Source organism: Chionomys nivalis, chromosome 1 (genome assembly GCF_950005125.1).
Source record: "Chionomys nivalis chromosome 1, mChiNiv1.1, whole genome shotgun sequence".
Classification (NCBI taxonomy): Eukaryota; Metazoa; Chordata; class Mammalia; order Rodentia; family Cricetidae; genus Chionomys; species Chionomys nivalis.
In genome coordinates, this window is record NC_080086.1 from 40,504,481 (window position 1) to 40,521,913 (window position 17,433).

Here is a 17,433-nt window from a genome sequence, read left to right on the forward strand (position 1 = left end):
ACACATAAAACCACAGACACACAAAAACAGACACAAACAGGTAGCTTACTAAATTCCATATGAAGAAATAAATCAATTTAGCAATTGAAAATTAAAAGTTCAGTTCCACAGGAGCTTTCCACAAACAAAACTTCTTACTTAACTAATTAATTGTTCATTTTTACTTGAGTCACTGATTTCTAAACTTAGCTACTGAATGAACCTTGTTAACACCTAACGGAGTAACTGATTAGATTAATAATTGTTACAACCTTTTAGGGTAAGGCACAGACTTCATCAGACTCAGATCTGATCATGAGGTCAAGTTTTGCCACTTATCCAACTTTCAAATTTTCTTTGCTTGCTTTTTAAATATCAATTTTCTCACTTGCAAATGAGATATACAAACACAACTCACTACTTGTTGAAGACAAAGTAAGATTAGGCATAGAGCATATTTGTCACACTGTCAATACTTAGATGTTTAAAAGAAGCAGATCTGTCCTAAGGGTCAGGGTGCCAAGCCCTTTGTTAGCATCCAGACAAATAAACCTACAGTCAGGAAATCTCAGATTCATATGTGTACTATATTTATCTTTGTTTCTAATGATTAACTCATTCCAATATTCAAGCAAAATGGACACTGCAAACACGTAGTCTGGGGCCACCTATACCTATTTCAAAATTTATGGATGGAGGTACAAATTCAGCAAATGCCTCACACACAAGAAACAAAACATTCTGTCCCCCATCAATTCATGTCCTCAATTTGAGAAATTAACACATGTAGATATGGAAGGAAAGACAAAGATGAGAACTCAATTTTGCTTTCATATTAAGATGATATCTCATCTAACATGAACTCATTGAATGAGCTGACTAATGTAATGAGTAAGTTAGTAAGAATAGCCACCAAGTATTTTTTACCAATGTAATTACTCAACCATGAAATTATAGGTATGGAATTGGTATCTCTTATTGAAAACAACTGGGATATGAAATGTTTCAATTCAAAAGAAATTTCATAAACATGATAAATCTTTAATTTGTATAAAATAAGTTGTAATTTTTGCTTATTTCACCCTACCCAGCTTCTATGACTAATCATGGCAGAATGGATCAAAAATGGCTTTAAAGAAAACATATTTTTCTGAGACTTACCATTGCATAAAATTTCTGGATTCAGTCTCATGAATTCGGAGTGAGGCTGAGCAATGTTGTAAATAATATGAATGAAAATAGAGTTGTCAAGGTCCACGTTGGGGTATGGCACATAATGCTATGGAGGCTCTCTCTGACTATTGTTGGAAAAGAGGTTATCAATAGAGAAAGGTGTAACACAACTGCTGTGAATATAATCTAATATACAACATAGCTTTGCCATGATTGAGGGGTTTTCCTATTCCATTATATTACATTACTTATTTTAATTCATCAGCCTTCCTATCTCCTCAAAGAATAATAACCTCACAGTTGTCTGGAATATGAAACATTTCAGTTATTTGAGCAAGTCTGGAATCAATCAGATGTGGAACAAAACAGACCCCACTGATTACTAGATTTGAGCACTACAGTATAATTGTTGACTTCTTGTGGCTGTCACTGTCTAGTACAATATGTAGGATACCAACATATACCAAATAATCAACAGCTTCATTTCATCTTTTCCCCCGTGTGTCTTCCAGTAATAACTTCTGAACCCTCAACAATTTATTCAGGTTCAACTTTGATCAGGCAGATCTTCAGAAATGGAATCCTAGTGTTTCTGGTTTTAACAATATCTGTGTCCAAAATGGTAACATTGTATTAAATATTTATCATCATTATAATAACCCTTTGTAGCCTTCCTTCAAATATCCTTGAAAAGATATGAGGCAACTTTCAGCATGTTTATATTGCCAAAGTTCCTAAAGATAACTTTAAGGTGGATTAAAAGATTCCCCACTCTCCCAGTTAATAAAACAGGAGAACACAAACTTAGCTCTTTCTGCTTCTATCAGTACCCTAGGTTTGCATGACTTCTTGGGTGGCTGTGAGGTCTGGAGTAGATCCATACTACAGTCCTTATAAGAGAGTCATTAAAGCCTCCTGCCTCAGTAGTGTCAGGAACATTTATCATGAACTATTGAAGGCCATGATGTAATTATAGCTTACTCTGAAAACTTGCTTTCTTTTGTAATTTGTGCAATAACAGTTATGATATCTCCCTATTATCATGCATTTTATACAATATGCCCATGTAATCTTATGGACGCATATCTGCAGATGGTGAAATATATGACTTTCTATTTAGCTATATAGTTTTGGTATATAGAATATATACTGGCAACTTGATTTATAAATGTATCTATTGTCCCACAAGAACTACAGACATCTAAAAGCTTGCCTTGCTAACTACACATAATTAACTCATTTTCAAATCAGAACAAGTTGAACTTTTTTAAAAAAGAAAACTTTACAGTTTACACAAGGTCAGAGACACAGATGTGCAACCAAGGTTACTAAAGAAAAGCATGCTGATTTTTACTTGTCATTCTACTAACAAAGGATCTATGTCTCAAAGTGTCATTGGGTACTGTGTTCCCCCCCGTTTAGTGGAAGTTTTCTTCCTATGGCTTTGGACCCTTGTGTTGTCATGGTAACAGCTCAGCTCTTTATCACTTCAAGGCTCCTGTATGAGGAGAATTTTTAGACATACAAGACGATGCTAGAAGAATCATGGAGAAGTTAGAAGTAGGACAGGGTTATTAGAGTAGAAACAGAACAATAAAGAACATTTAAATTGAGCATGAACCTGTCTCTGTGAAGTTATTATAGAAATGTTCTACACTCCCTTAGCTCCCGAGAAGCATTTCACCTTTGGGACCCTAGGTAAGGGCTGGAACAAGTCTCTTAGTCCCTACACAATATAAACCACAGTGTATACTATAATCTTTATTTTAAAGGCTCACATACAGACCTATTAGAACAAGACCCATGGAGCTTTGAGCCCTGAAACTTTGCATTTGTATTTTTTTTTACTTTTTCTTTTTTTAATTGATTTATATTGAGATCTACATGTTTTCCTGATCCCCTCCCTGCCTCTCCCCTCCTTCCTTCAACCCTCCCCCAAAGTCCCCATGCTCCCAATTTACCCAGGAGATCTTGTCTTTTTCTACTTCCCATGTAGATTAGATCTATGTACGTCTCTCTTAGCATCCTCATTGTGTAGGTTCTCTGGGATTGTGGTTTGTAGGCTGGTTTTCTTTGTTTTATGTTTAAAAATCACCTATGATTGAGTACGTGTGATAATTGTCTTTCTGTGTCTGGGTTACCTCACTCAAAATAATGTTTTCTAGCTACATCCATTTTTCTGCAAAATTCAAGATGTAGTACTCCATTCTGTTAATGTACCACATTTTCCTTATCCATTCTTCAGTGCATTTTTTAAATAAATTGTTCAGGTGCTGATTTTGGTAAGTGAAATTTCTTTGCCTTTGCCTGCCTGTTTTAGTCATTTTAGGCTACATTAACCAAATTACCAATGACTTGTATTTAAACCTGAAGAGTAAAAAGTTATTTTTCAGTTCTTAGTTCTGAAGCCTGAAAATCACAGTTCCAGGATTTGATCACTGTTCAAGACCACTTCCTGGTTTGCAGATTATTGTTTTAGGTCAATCGAAAGGAAAGGCTCTGGTACTTTCATGTCATATAAATCCAACTTCAAATACCTTTCAAAGGCCTCTTTGCTCAGCTAAATACACCCTCTCTAAGGATTAGAGTTCCAAAATTACAATGTGGGGTTAGGGGCTTCCCAGGATTATAGGAGTAAATTTCGCTATTGACCACAATATGAGGTACTGAGCTACATCTCAGACCTTCTATGTAGTTTAAATCACCTCTAGGTTAGTGTACATAAAATATCTTATATAATGTCAACACTAACTAAATATTTGTTATCTGCTCTGTTTTAGAAAATAATGTACAGAAAGCCTGAATATATTCAAAATAGATATGTTCTTCCAAATATGTTCTTTAAAATCCTGATTGAACCAAACATGTAAAATTAATAAATATGAGGAATTGGGTATATTCTCTTTAATTTCCAAATATTTGTACCTTTAAAGAATGTCTAACCTTTCTAATTTTATTCAAGAAGCTTACTTTGGGTGATTTTTGGTTATTGAGAATTTGAGACATGTTTTATGATACATTATATGATATATCAGGGTGAATATTTTTCTAGGACAAAAAAAGTGTATATCCTACTCCTAGATGTGGTGTTACATGAATGTTAACTATATTAAGGTTATTGATTGTGTTGCTTATCTCTTCTGTAGCTTTAATACCTCAGAGGTCTATTTGTGGGTGGATATTAAATGTATAATTAAAATTCTAAATATTCCCTTTAAAAAAGAACTCTTGGGGAAAATAAATATTCATCTCATAGGAGTTTGCCCCAGACCTCCAAATCTATTTCTTCTCCACACACAATATACAAGCTCACAACCTCAAAGTTTTAACTACTTCTCATGTCTAAAGTTCAAATAACTATCTATATGCCATCAAAGTAAGATATGACTAAAATTCAAGGTAAAACTCCTTACCAGCTGTGAATTTATGAAACAAGGTAATTCATGCATTTTCAAAGTAAAATGGTGAGGAAAGAGCAGACTAGGTATTCTTACCTTTAAAGCAAAAAAAAAAAAAAATAGGAAATTACAATGGGTCTTAAATAGGTTACAAACCCAATTCAGTTTCATAAAAGACCTTAAGACATGAGGATAATTTTTTTCTTGGCTTGACACTCTGTTATTGTAGACTGACTAGTGTGTTCTTCATCTCACTCTCAAGCAATCACAGTTCCTAACCCTACTCCCAGTCAACTAAAATGACAAGACTACACAACAAGAAAAGATCTCCTCAATTTAGTAAGATATAATAATCTAGTTTACTGTCCACTGGAAGAGTTGACAGAGTATTATCTAGTATGTTCTCTCTCTCTCTCTCTCTCTCTCTCTCTCTCTCTCTCTCTCTCTCTCACACACACACACATACACACACACACACACGCGGTCCAGAAAAAAATTGTTAGAGATTCATTATGCTGCTCTGGCCATAACATTAGGAAATTTAAAAACAAACAAACAAACAAAAAAAACAGTGATTTCATATGAAGGGGAATGCAAGTTAGCTCATCATAACTTTCTGTAAGAAATAGAATACTGTCAGTAAGTAGTATATACTTTTTGGACTAACTTAAGACTTTCAGTTGTGGGTAAAATGTGTCATGAGGTCTATAAAACATTGCTGTAAATCCTCAAAAGATAATTCTGGCTTTCAAAATAGGAAATTTAGATGTGGCACAGGTAGGGTTAGTTAGGTGGTAAGATGGATCCTGAACTGTTGCATAGGATGAGGGTCCTAGCCAAAGCCTGAAGAACCCTACCTGTGTCACATCTAACAACCAGACCCCTGTCTACCCACACACGTTTTGTGCCTATCCAGCCCAGTGAATAAACTAGATTCTTCCCTCTGTGGACCCTCTTAATACCCAGATCTGACATGGGTCTAATTCCAGTCTCCTGGAATACTCTGACAAGCCCCATACAAGCTCCCCTAAACTCCAGGCTTGGACTAAGATGTACATTCTGCATACCAGCCCAGCCCCTGTGTCCATTTGACTTCATTCCAAACTTTTAGGCCCAGTTCAACCTTCACATTCTGCTGTCCTTTAATTATTTGGGATGGTTTTAGCTATCCTGGTTTTGTGGGGGGGGGGAATGTGTTTCTATAAAAAGCTAAATATTGTACTTTCAGTGTATGTGTGAATAATTCTGTTGGAATTTTGATGGGAATTGTATTGAATCTGTAGATTGCTTTTGTAGGATGAACATTTTCAACTGTATTAATCCTACCAATTTATGATCCTGAGAGGGCTTTCCATCTTCTAATATCATCTTCAGTTTCTTCAACATTTGAAGGTTTTATCATATGAGTGCTTTGTTATAGTTACCCCAAGATATTTTATATTATTTGAGTCTATTTTAAAGGGTGTTATTTCCCTGCTTTCTTTCTCAGTCCATTTGTAATTTGTGTACAGAGGGTTACTGATTTTTGTGAGTTCATTTTATGTCCAGTCATTTTGCTGAAAATGTTTATCTGCTGTAGAAGTTTCTTGGTGGAATTTTTAGGGTCACTTATATAACTATCATATCATCTGCGAATAAAGATACTTTGACTTCTCCTTTTCCAACTTGTATACCCTTGATCTCATGCAGTTGTCTTATTGCTCTAGCTAAGGCTTTAAGTACTATGCTGAGTAATGATGATAGGACAACCTTCTCTTTATTCTGATATTAGTGGAATTGTTTTAAAAAAATAGGAAATTTATTGAGGCATGTATTTCAGGGTTTGTGCTAACAATACACACACACACACACACACACACACACACACACACACACACACATATATATATATATATATATATATATATATATATATATATATATCCTGAGCTCTGCATGGCCCAGACAGAAAGATATGATTTGTTGAATACCAGAACTTGTTTCTATGAACTACCAAAAGCTAGGAAGGAATCACTAGGGAGTTTAAAAATGGCTGCATTTCCATTTCAGACTTTGAACTACATATAACAAAGACTTAAAGAGAAATAGAAAAATATATAGAATGTTTTACTATTAACTTGTGAAAGTATTTAAACAGAGGGGGTAAAACAGAAAAGAAAATCTTTACCATTGCAAAAGGACCAGCTGACTTTATGAGTACAAAGACAAGAAGAAAGAGCCAGGTACTGGCAAAACACATTTGGTCTGTTGCACAATCTTGACCTACATACTATTAGAAACTTTGGTTTACAAATGGAGATAACCAGGTTTATCACTTCTTTACCTTCTGGTTGAAAATAGGAAGTCATTGATACATTGACAGGTAATATCCATCTTACGTGGAGGATATATGATATGCTTATAATTGAAATGGACATATAGTAGGCATTGGTGGAATACCATCATCAATACTCTGGAATGGAAAACAGTTGACCTAGGCCCATCACTGTGCTATCTTCCTCTAGCAAGGACTATAATGTGAGGATGTCATTGAACCATTACAACATGTAAGATACCTTTAGCTTATCTGTTAGTTCATCTCTCTTTTCTTAATTATCTACCTTCCTCTATCTACCTATCAAACAATCAATCAATCAATTTGTCATCTATCAATGTTAATGTGTTATGGAAAAACATAAAAATTAATTCACATGAAAAATATTATAGTAGTAAACTCTAGTTTATTTACCACTTAAATTCTACCCCTCATGATTTACTTACAATATCCATCTTTCCATATTTCCATCAATCCATTTTATTATTGTTGAATTTCAAAGACATTTAAGAAATAAATTGGTATCACTACAACCGATACACATTTATTTAACTCAATGTACTATTTTATTATAGTTTTCCCTTTGATATAAAATTTCTATATACGGAAAAGGTCATGTAGCAACTATGTACTGGCAATACAATGGAGAATGCATATATGATTGTTATACTACAACCTACAAAGACATGCAACATAATTCAACACCTAAGAAAATGTCCACTCCATATTTAGGAGAAAACTTTAGTGTCTATAATCCCCATCTTTCCATTTTCCTGCCTGTAGACAGACACATATGAATAGCCACTTGCTATTTCTGATGCTCCTGGCATCAAGCCTTCACTTTCATATGGACAGTGTTCTCTCAGAATATTAGCTCAGATGTACCCTTCTTCTTTTAAGTTGTCAGGTATTTAACCACAGGAACTAGAAAAGAAATTAAACTTGGTATATTCTATACATACTGCACATAATCTTTGAGGACAGCTATAAGTAGGGCACAAAGACTATGCATGATAGTGCTGTTTTGCTTAGTATAGTTGCTTCTGCATTACAGCCTGTACTTAGACAGCAAACATCTGTTCTCTATTTTTCCCAAACCTTCATATTGCTGACAACTAGCAAGCACTATTAGTTTATCATTATTAATTCATACTCAGTAGTATGTTATCTGCAGCTTGAATATGCTCAAACTTCTTTATTGTTCTGTGTTCAACAATATTTTCCAATGCTCACTCTCAAAAATAAATTTGTTTTGGAAATCTTAAAGGCACTTCCTCTACAGCAGTATAATGACCAATTACATCACAGCTAAAAATGTGTTTAGGAATAAACAGGTCCAGCTTACCCTGACTACTCAACCAATACCAAAAACAATAAGGAACTTTACTACATTTAATAAATATTTTATATAGAAAATTTGATACAAATTCCCCTTTCTTGAGTTTTACTTTAAAAATTGAACAAGTAAAGTTATTCAGAAGAGTCTGTCATTTTCAGTAAGAAAAAGGAACCTGCTTTCCCTGAAGTGAAATATGCAGAAACTGCCTGAATGTTTGAAATTTAAGACCTAACCCATTTCCCATCTAGACACCTGCATTTCACTAGTTTTGATTTCATAGGCAAAATAAATTCCCCCCAAAATGCACCACTCTTTCTCTGAGAAACAGAATCTCTGAATTTTTTTGGACCGGTTAAGTCACATGGAGTTTAAAGGTAGTATTTAAACTTTGCATTCCTAAAGATTGTCCATACATAAATCACTGACTAGACATGGCCACGTACCTTTTTCTGAATAAAAGTCAATGGTCAAAGTCAGGTAGAAATAAACATATAACACTCAGCTGAGAAGCGGTGTAGCAGACAATCCTGAACCATAAATTTTACCCTGCTTGACAGACAGGGAGAATGTAAGCTAATGATGTGTGAAAGGTACAAATCCAGTTGTAGATGACTATCCATCTTCAAAAACATGACTGAATAGCACCCAAAACAAGCAGGTGCAAACTGTCTAGACATTCAGAGCTCCAATGTCCTCCCTGTTGGCTTTCCTCAAGTGATGGGTGAATTTCTTAAGTTAGAACATTATTCATGTCTAGGTTAGAAAGAATCTTATGATTTGGGAAATATGATGTGTGGTTATTATTTTAACTAATTAGTAATGTAACAGTGGATGGGAATTAAAATTAATCACACATCATCAGAATTTGAGTTTATGATTTAAAAACTTCCTGATCCTTTCTGAAATGGTGCCTGTAATCCTTCCAATTAGACAACATCTGCTTATGCAGCATGTGTTTCCTAAGCACCTCTTGCTCTTTATTTATCACTTTCTGTGATAAAACATATTTTTAGCAGAATAAGATTTGCCTGTGTATGAAATTATGTGTCAGGATAGACTCTTAAGCCCATATTGCTGAAAAGTTCTTGAAATGAGACCTACATCTAAAGAGTCAATTTGCTTTTGCTATCTTTCTTCCTGTTCATCTTTAAAGTATCCAAATGAGAAATAAACCATTAAACGAGAGAAAAGTGCAGACAGGAGAAAGGTTATAGGTGTACAAAGTGAATCTCACATTCAGAAGACTTACACCCTTTAAATTTTTTTTTATAAGGATGGAGGGGGGAATGGCTTGGGCTTCACACAGGGCAGGGTACCCTGCCCTCTCTTAGGACCAGAGGGGGAAGGAGAGGGGGAGTGGGATAGTGGGAAGGGAAGGGGAGGAGGTGGAAATTTTGAATGGTATTATTTATAAAGCAATAATAAAATCAAAAAAGATTATAATTAATCTTTCCCTTTCCTTCCTCCAAACTTTGCACACACCCCTTCTTGTTCTCTTTCAAATTCATAGCCCCTGTTTTCATTTATCATTCTATATACATGCATGTATATGCATGTACACATATATTTCTCAATACATGAGTACAACCTGCTCAGTCTGTATACTGTATGTGTATATATGTTTTCAGTGTTGACCACTAATTGATACTGGATAACCAGTTGGTGTGCACTTCCCTAGGAAAGACTCTCTCAGAATTCCTTGCTTGCCTTTTGTTCTTTATGTACAGTTGAGGTCTTATGGACTGTTGATAGAGATTTCTGTCCCATCCGGTCCCAAGGCCGTTCCATCCCAAAGAAACAGACAGAGGCTTACATTAATTATAAACTGGTTGGCCTATTAGCTCAGGCTTCTTATTAACTAATTCTTACATCTTATATTATTCCATTATTCTTGTCTATGTTAGCCACATGGCTTGGTACATTTCATCAGCAAGACATTCTCATTTTGCTTCAACTCTCTCTGGGTGACAACTGTAGACCGACTCTTTCCTCTTCCCAGAATTCTCCTGTTCTGGTTGCTCTACCTCTACTTCCTTCCTGGTTGCCCCGCCTATACTTCCTGTCTGGCTACTGGCCAATCAGCATTTTATTAAAATACAAGTGACAGGGTACAGATGATTGTCCCACAGCAATGGACTAGCCTCCTACAACATCTGTTTACTCCTCTTGGTGTGCTTATAGTGGTCCCAGTTCAACTCATGGTTAAGTAGTCATGTGGGTAAGACTTCATGGATGTAGCTTCTGACATTTCTCTTGTTTTAATAAACTGTGGTTGTCATCTTTACACTGTCACTAATCTCATCTCAGTTTGTATTTTGTGGCTGAGGTCTGATGGAAAAATAGCTCAACTGGTAAGTTAATAAGGCGTGCATAGTGCAGTGGTGTATTGGGCTTCTATATTTGCATATAGTGATGTTGATGTTCCACAGAGATTAAAGAAAACTAAGCTACATGACATTGAAGGAGATTAAGAATTAAGCCATGGTATGTATATTACTTTATGATATATTAACCGACAGTGATGTAAATCCCAAAAGACCGGACTTTCTCATCAAAACATGTTCTTTCATTCTGTTATTTTCTTTAAGGTTTGTGTGTGTGTGTGTGTGTGTGTGTATGTGCACTTGCATATAAACACACACATAGAGGTGACCAAGGAGACCAGAAGAAGGCTTGGATTTATAGGTTAAAATGGAATAACAGATGGTTGTAAGCCATCTGAACAAAGGGTACTTAGAACCAAATGCTGCTCCCTAAAAGAAAATCAAGCACCCTTACCTGTCTCATTTTTCTATCATGCATAAAATGCCTTTTAAAGGTAGAAAGATGAGAATAATATCGTAAGAAACATGCACATTAATAAATTTTTTCACGTGTGTGTTTGTGTGTGTGTGTTTTTCTTTTTACATTACTCTCTGATATCAGCCAAGCACTTATGTAAAAATTATATTCTAGAAGAAAAGGGAATTAAAGGGCAACACTGAGATTAATGTTCTTTCATTCATCTCTTACGCATTGCAAAGCCTCAAATATTGTTAGGAGAACTTGTCCCTATCAAGTGAAATCAGAATGTTGAAGACAGTTTTGTGTTTTTATTATAGTCTTTCATTAAGAACAAAATCCATGTATATCTATGAATTACATAGAATGAATTAAGGATTTGTTTGTCACTGTACTGTTGAATCAAGTTTGCATTATCAAATGTTATTGTACAACATAAAGGATAATAAAATCCATGCTTCCAATGCAAATTAATTTTTCTTTACTAAAAAGACATTCAATGATGAGTAAGCACGGCAAGATGAAAGAGAAACTACAAAAGAAAAGAAAAGGTTTTAGAGCACTTTGTACTTACTTTTTTGAATAGGAAGATATGCAGCTCCAGGATCCATATGTTAGCAGTTGGTCCTGAATGAAAAGAAACTCTTTAATTACTATGACAAAATTATACTCCCAGAAATAATTGGAAATCTATTATAGACACACCAGGTACATATTGATTATAAAGTAGATGGTTTAGGAAAGAAATGATTTCAGACAGTCTCTGTCATTCCAAACTATATTCTCTGCATGTGTGTGAGCTGACTTCATTATACCTTGCCACCTTCTAAGCCTTTCTCTATTATGAACTATTGTCTGGCTTTACATCTTAAGTCGAGAACCATGGGTTCTTTGGGTTTTAGGAGTAATTATGTTATAATTGATTCTCAAAATCAGATCTTGCTATATCTTTTATCATCCTATCTGCTTTCCAGGGAACACACTTTTCCAAGAATAGTCAAATGGATGGCATTGGTACATTGCTTTCAGGCTACCATTATGCAAGACAACTGAAGATATAGATTTTAGCAGAATTTCATCAATATCAGTATCATACTGAGAAAGAGAACAGTGTTAGCAAGCCTATCCTGCTGATCCATAGTTTACATATTGCCAGTCAAATACTCTGTACCACGACTTGATTGTAACCTGAAATTGTTAGAAAACAAGATCAATCAAAATTGTGAACAAAACAGGAAAGGATTAAAATCAAATCTAACAGATGCATGTCTACTTATTTGGGAGGTGATGTTTGGCAGTCTCTACCCAAGTATATGCTAAGCTTTTGTTGTGAGAAATGAGTTGTAGATATAACAAATGAGTAATGATAGTTATTAACAATGAATCAGGGTAGTCAGGATGGCCAGATCTCTTGATGGAAAGTCATTCTTACCCTCATTCCCATTTCTATTCATTATCCTCGGGTAGATAATTATTACAGTAGAACTAAAGCAAATATATACAAAATCATGGGATACTTTTTTCTGAACAGTAGAGACCTGGACAAATAACAAGCTCACATTTTTGAAGAAAATCACCAGGAAGTGGTGGGAGTCTTTTATCTGACAATGAGTTTATATCAATTCTAATTTCTTTTAAATTTGAAATTCACAAAAAATATCACCAGACAGTTATACACATCTAAAGCAAAGACACATGAGTTTCTCCCCTCAACACTGATTTCAAATATCTAAAAATATGTTTTTTTGAAAGAAGGGGTGAATTTTTGGACATAAGAAATGACTGAGTGTTGCTTGGAGAAAGAGATTAAAGACTCATAATAGAAAATGAAAGAATAAGGCACAAATGGATGCACAAGGTCTGGGAAATAGAGGCGTGAGAATGCAAATAAAGAGATGTTACAAGGAACTTTTCAAAGCAGTTATTATGGAAAGACTGTCTAGGTGCTGTCCAGAGCAATTTCTCATTTTTATCACTTCTTGAGGCTGCTTTTCTAATTTTTGGGTCTGTATAAATTCCAATCTGGATTTGAGGATGTAACATTTCTTCTTGAGATAGTTGCCATACTGTATTAATCAAAATAAACAAACCAATAGAGCCAGGACAGACCTCCAGAACACCTACGGCAGGGAAAAGAGGTCTAGGACATTAAAAGTTATTAACTGGACAGCAGAGGAAAGTTAACACAATCAAAGAGATCAGTATTGTACAGTCATGGAAATATAGCAACAGGGTTGTGACTGTGCAGTTCTGTAGCAGAATTCTTGGGCATTATTGAAATTTAGCAAAATATCCCAATGGAAAAAATAGAAGAGGAGAATGCTGAAGATATTTCAATGAAGTTTGATGTATTCATTATTTGTCAATAAATCAAGCAATAGTAAATACAAAGATGTTATGAATCACAATTGTACTTATTATTTGATATCATTTTTAGATTGTGTCACTATCTCAAAGATGGATCATTTTCTATATTTGTTGTTGAAAAGATATAAATGGGAAAATGCATATTAAACTATGAGAACAGTGTCTTATAGTAACTAAACTGATGGTTATGTCACAAAAATATCAACTTTTATATCATTTCAGAATTTGAAGCTGCTATCTTAAAAAACTGAGTATATCTATCAGCAGTGGGAATCCAAGATATTAGCACATAACTGAATATCAGTATTTTGTAACAAAAACAAGTTCACTAAGCAGCTTTAAATTAAGATTCCCTTAGGTTTTTTTCTACTGATTTGGTTTAGTTTTGGTACACATAGTTGCAGAAGTTTTATAGCTGAAAACCGTAGCAGGAGCATGGTGTCAGTCAGCACACATGGCATTGGAATAGTAACTGAGAGCTTATATCTGATCCATAAGCAATAGGCAGAGAGCACTAACTGGGGATGTCATGTGGTGGTCCTTGAACCCTCAAAGTCAGTCGCCCATGACCTCCTTCAAGAAGGCCACAGTTAGTAATTCATCTCACAGTTTACCAACTGGGGACCAAGCATTCAAATAAATGAATCTTTTGAAGCCATTCTCATTTAAGTCATAAAAAATTAAGGAAGTTATAAAACAAAAGAAAGAATTTTTTCTTTAAAATAAATTTGAATTCTTACTAAAATATTAACAGAACTGAACTTGGACAGTTAAATTTTATAACCATTCAGATGATGAAATAATTAATTTGATTATATTTCTCATCATATTTAGAAAATCTAACTAACATGATTATTATTGATGAGTATCCATTAACAACCCATATTTACTGATTATACATTACATTTTTCAATGAACTACACAATCACAATACCTTAATCAAAAGCAGAAATACATATACATAGAACAAAATTGACCTTAACTTTATACTAATAAAGCAAAATTTATACCAATGTAAATTATTCATATCTATATCATATCCCCCTTTTAAATGTAAAAGAACATTTATAAACAATATTTGGGAATATGGGCACAGTTATTTCTCTCCAAACTGCTTCATGCTGAATGGGGGCGCTGTTATTCAGGTCTTTCATGGTATAACCTGTGTGCTAGATTCATCTCAGTCAGCAGTTGAGTGAGGTAATTTTTTGAAGGTGTTCACAGCAACATTTCAGGAGGGCATGGTCTATCATACCATATTGGGATAGAAGCAATCCATAGGGTCTCATCCTCTATGAAAACAAAAGAAGGACTTTTCCAAAATATCATAAACTTAGATCCAAATTTTGAAGTCAAGGTATTTTGAAAATATCTATCTTGGATCAGTTCAGCAGCATTTATAAACAAATATCTTTTAGCAGCTGTTGCTCCTTCCTCAACATACACAATACAAAGAGAGCATAATAGCATACAGTATCAAGATTCTTTGTGTATTTTCCATCTTTGTGCAGCTTTGTTTTAACCTCTATTTCTTTTATTTTTACTTTTACTTTTTGAGACAGGTTCTCTGTATATCTTTGTCCTGGAATAACTCTGTAGACCAGGCTGTCCTTGAACTCACAGAGATCCTCCTGTCTCTGCCTCCCAGGCATTGGGATTAAAAGTGTGTACCACCACACCTAACTACTCTTTTTTTTTTACTTTAAGATCTTTAACCTTTAGTCTGTATATATTTTTAACACACTGTAAACCATTTAGAGGTTTTCTTCATCTTTGAATCTCTCTTTACTGTATATCACTCTTTTTCTGACCACATGAGTCTTTATGGAGAGGATTTAAGCCATGGCTTTGATGACTGTATCCAGCCCATTCCTTAGCTTTCCAGCCACATGGCAGAGGTACCGCTGGAGCCATTTTTTTATTGCCACATCTTTGTGGCATTTCAAGGTTCTTGCCAGCAAGCAAGCTGCAGTATTCTGCTCACAGACCACAGTCAGTCAGACTACTTGCCTGAAAGAGAGTTTGTCCTGGCAGGACGGCCCAGAAATCCAGCATTTTAAAACGGCGCAGCTTTTTTATTGCTACAGCTGATAATCGAAAAGCATGTGTTTAGCTTTTCATCAACACCGTTTAAGTGTTTCCTGGCAGGACCTCTTAAAAGAGGTGCAAGTTTTGCAGCTAAAGCTGAGTCAGGAAGCCTCTCTTAAATGAGAGTGCTTGCTTGCCTCTAGCAAGCAGAGCAGACCCTAGAGATTGCTGCTACCAAGAAAACATGCTTTACTCTAGTCTTTCCCAAGCTTTCTCAGGCTTTCTGTGGATTCAGTTATCCACGTCTAGAGGCCATTCTGTAGAATGAGGGCCTGCTTGTTGGGGTTTCTGTCCCACCCAATAATCCAAAGCCAGCAAGCCCCCCAAAAAATCACAGAGTCTACATTAGATATAAACTGATTGGCCCCTTAGCTCAGGTTTCTTATTAGCTCTTATCACTTATATTAATCCATTATTCTTATCTACGTTAGCTATGTGGCTCAGTACCTTTTTCAGCTGGGCAGGTCACATATTGCCTCTTTGGTGGTCTGGGCTGGAATAGGGCAACTGGGCTTCCTTCTTCCCAGAATACTCCTGTTCTCATCGCCCTGTCTCTACTTCCTGTCTGGTTGACCCACCTCTACTTCCTGTCTAGCCAATCAGCATTTTATTAAAATACATGATTGACAGAATACATATAATTCTCCTGCATAAAAACCCTTTGACATTTGTTCCAACTGAGAACTAGGGTCAATGTCTTCTTCACTTGGATATAACTAATTTCTAATGACATAGGGAAACTTGTGAGCATATGTTTAATTAGGAAGCCTGATAGCTTATTCCTTGCTTTTAAGTGTCTGGACAATCAGTTTGGGTCACCAGAAACATTCTACCCAATTTAGCTTCTCTATTATTGCAGACTCAGGAACTTTATAGGTGTTACTTCACTCCACTAAGTTTTGGACAATCTACAGTGTAGGGAAAAGTTTAGTAACCCCATACTTGATAAATGTGAAAGGAACATGTACAAAATCTTAATTAATTTTTTTCTGAAAGCATAGTCATTTGAGTTACTAGAGTTTCTGTTTCTAATAAAAACAGAAAATTTAATGGGCAAATTACCAGGATATTTTCCTACAATAACTGTTCTGGAGATCTGAAAGAAAAATTTTTTTTCAATAAAAATTTGTAATGAAAAACCATAGGTGCCTACAGTTTAAAACATTATTTTAGTTACTTTTCTATTGCCAATGATAAAACATCATGAGTCCTCATCATCCTGGGGAGTGTGGTAACAGGTAAGAAATCATGGCACTGAAGCAGAAGCTAAGAGCTTCTATCTTGATTCTAAATGCATAAGGCAGAGAGAGAACTAACTGGATCTAGCAGGAGTCAACTCTCATCTTTCACGATACATCTCTTTCATCAATGCCACACCTCCTGATCTCCTCAAATAGTTCCACTAGTGTGGGGGGAGGGGCTAAGGGCTCAAATGTATGAGTCTATGGTGGTGATCCTCATTCCAACTACCACAGTCATAAAAAAATCACTAAGGGGATTTGTGGTGACATTTTCTTTGTGCTTTAACAAATAAAGCTTGCCTGAAGATCAGAGGGCAGAGCTAGCTACACTAATTAACCATAGAGATCAGGCAGTGGTGGCACACTCTTAATTCTAGCACTTGGGAGACAGAGGCAGATGGATCTCTATGAGTTCAAGGCCACCCTGGGCTACATGAAATTGAATCAGTCTAAAAGAGAAACAGAGTGAAGTGGTGGTGGCTCACACCTTTAGTCACAGCACTAAGGCAGTGAAGACAGAAAGTTATATGACTGGATGAAGAGAGGAATACATAAGGCAGGAAGAGACAAGAGCTCAGCATTCAGTCTGAGGACTCGTAGAGACAGGATATGCCATTTGGTTTGGGGATTTCATAGAGGTAAGAACTAGTAGCTGGCTGCTCTAGTTTCAGCTTTCAACTCCTGATATCTGACTCTGGGTTTTATTACTAAGACCAATTAGAATTTCACTATGGGAACTCTTCTCAATCAGTA